We start from the raw sequence: 3,123 nt of genomic DNA on the forward strand, positions 1-3,123 counted from the left end.
TAGTTTATTGTTCAAGAATTCTTCCTTCCTTTTTTATTTTTCTTTTTCTACTTTGAGAGAAATGACATTCTTTCTTAATTTCTCATTTTCTTCAATGGAACTCATTAGCAATGCATCCACATTTCCTTCATATTCTTGTTCGGAATCATCATCATTTGTAAATTCCATAAATAATACTTCATTGCTTCTAGCATAGTCATCTTTTTCATCAAACTCATCATAATTTCTTTTGTGTAGAATTGGTCTTTTTAGTTGATTTCTTCTTAGAAATCATGAATTATTCTTCATCAAAGTCATCTTGTTTGGAGAAGAAATTATTCTTATTAGGGCCATTCTTCTTGAACATATTCTTTTTATATTCGTCTTCATCATCCTTATCATGTTATGAGGACATTTTGCAGCATAATGTCCTATTCTTCCACATTTAAAACAAATGAGAGATACTTACCTAAACGTTTGAGCTTTGATCCTTTCCTTAGTTTCCTTACAAATTGTGCTAGCTCAAATTCAGTGTTAGAATCATCACTGCTATAATTATAAATTTTCCCTTTCTTTGATGACTTTGAAGCCTTGAATGCAACTTCCTTGGAGTTTGAGATTACTTTTCTGATTTCATATGCAATGATAATACAAGAAGTTCATCCACCTTTAGAGTATCCAAGTCCTTTATTTATTCTATCGCACTTACTTTGGAGTCAAATCATTCCGGAAGTGATCTCAAGACTTTTTGGAAAACTGTTCTTTCTTCAATGTTTTCTCCTAGGTCCTTGAGTGAGTTGACAACTTCATCCACTCGAAGGAAAAAATGCTGCAATATCTTCTTCGTGATCCATCTTAAGACTCTCAAGTTGTCTTCTATGTGTTTTGAGTTTTTCCTTTTTGACCTTCAACTCTCCATCATAGATAGCAATAAGCTTGTCCCACATTTCCTTGGCAGAATCAAAGTTCATAAATTTTGTAAATTCTGAATCAGAAATTCCACTTGTTACGGAATTTATTGCTTTGGCATTTGATATATAAACTTTAAAACCATCCTGATCGGTTGGTGGAAAAGGTGGAGCTGTATACCCATCCAAAATTGATTTCCATACATCAGGTCCAAGAGACATTAAATATAATGTCATCCTATACTTCCAAAAGCCAAATTTTGTTCCATGAAATTGGGGGATTTTTCCTGAATGCTGATTCTTCGTTGTGACTTAAGAATCCTTCTTCCAGTTGTTAAACTAATTATGAAGAATTTGGCTCTAATACCAATTATTGGAAATACTGAGAGGGGTGTGAATCAATATTTATTTTCAATTGTTATGTTTACCAGTTAAGATTCTTCACAATAATAATAATAATAATAAAGTGATAAGGATTTATTATAAACAAGTGAGGACACAATCCTATTTTACAAAAAAATGAGTACAATGTTGCTTGAGGGCACCAACCCTTGACTATACTAGGCTCCAACCTATTGCCAAGCTCCAACTTGAATGTTTGTGAGGCTCCAACCCTTTTCTTCTCAAGGCTCTAACCTTATTTTTAGAGGCTCCAACCCCTAGGGCACCAACCCTTCAGTCTTTTAATAAAAAATGAATAATTTACTTAGTTGAATTTATTCACAAGATTCTACACTATTTAATATTTCACTTGTCCAATAGCTCCAAAACACTTAATCCTTCATTGTCCATAGGTTTTCAATCTTTCGTTTATGCCTCCACCACTTCAAGTCTAACTTGTTGACTGTTTATGCCTTCACTAGATGATCACAATAAACTTGGTGATGTCACAATAGTCATTCCATCATTGTATCTTCACTGATTTGTCCTCTAAAGTGTCACTTGTCAACTAGGCTGCAACAGGTCTGAAATATTGACCGAGCTAACTGTGACTGATCCAAACTAACTGTAGATAATTTGAGCTGATGGTAGAGTTTGAACTTCTGTAGTGGTGTCCCAAGCTTATTGTGGGGGAGTCTGAGCTCCTGTAACTTACCAAAACAACCAAATGTTGTCCCATAGTCCAACCTTAACTCCAAAAAATGTCAAATATCACAGGTCCTAGGGTATGACACTAATTCAAGATTTTGTGACCCTAATATGAGGGTTTAGTTCCCTGTCCGAGCCAATAGACACTTGTTTGAAGCTCCAAAGTTTGGTGGCAAGGTCCAAATCTCAGTTCAGTTGAAAGAAAGTCCTGTAGCAACTTGTAAGGAGATTATCCTATTATTTGGTGATGAATGAAGCCTTGAAACATGATATCATATGCATATATATAAATAAACAGGTCCAAGAGATATACTTCCACAATGGTCTTCTTGACAGAGATCACAAGTCCGAAGGTGTAGAGACAATCACAATGATTAACCCAAAAATGATTCTTCAAAATATTCCTTTATTTCTCCTCAGCCTTCTCCAGTTCACGAGGTGTAAACTCCTTTCTCTTTTTGTTCTCTAAGATGTCTTCACTGAATTTCTTTGATTAAATGGAATACCTTTAGACTTATTGGTGAGCACCAGTATTGCAACAATAATGTTGCAACTCCTAGGCTGCCTACTTTACTCTTATCAACCCGGTAGTTCATAACAAACTTGGAAGTGACGATGCTATATGCAGAAGTACTAGTTCTTACTGCAGGTTGTCACTTGGTCAACGGACACAAGATCACTAGGAGCACAAGCCAACTTCTATGGATTCCAGAGAAGCTCTATATGTGATGAAAGGAAAAAGAGAGAGATTACTACTACTGATGCTATTCTACTTGCAGAAAGGAAGACTTAAATGTAAAGCAAACCAAGGAAATCCTAGTCAACCATTAATCCTAGTTTTGCAGGAAGCACTATGAAAACCATGAAAATAATGCCATTACCTACTCAAGGAAGTAAAACAACATATACCTAAGCTATTTTTGGAAGTAAATGAGCAAAAAGCATCTTTTTGGATTTTTGTGTATTTTTATGTGAATGTGTCATGCATGTAATTTATTTGTTTGTGAATGTGGCAGCGAATAGTGGAGATGGAGTTTGGTTTTGGGACTTGAGAGGATGTAGGATGGTGTGGATGGGTCTAGGAGGCCTCAGGTGACCTTCTGGAGGCTTTTTATCCCACACTCATCCTTCAAAAGAAATCCTACAG

This window comes from Pinus tabuliformis, chromosome 9, assembly GCF_031772625.1.
Source record: "Pinus tabuliformis cultivar Carrire ecotype Pingquan chromosome 9, CPIR1, whole genome shotgun sequence".
NCBI classification, from domain to species: Eukaryota; Viridiplantae; Streptophyta; class Pinopsida; order Pinales; family Pinaceae; genus Pinus; species Pinus tabuliformis.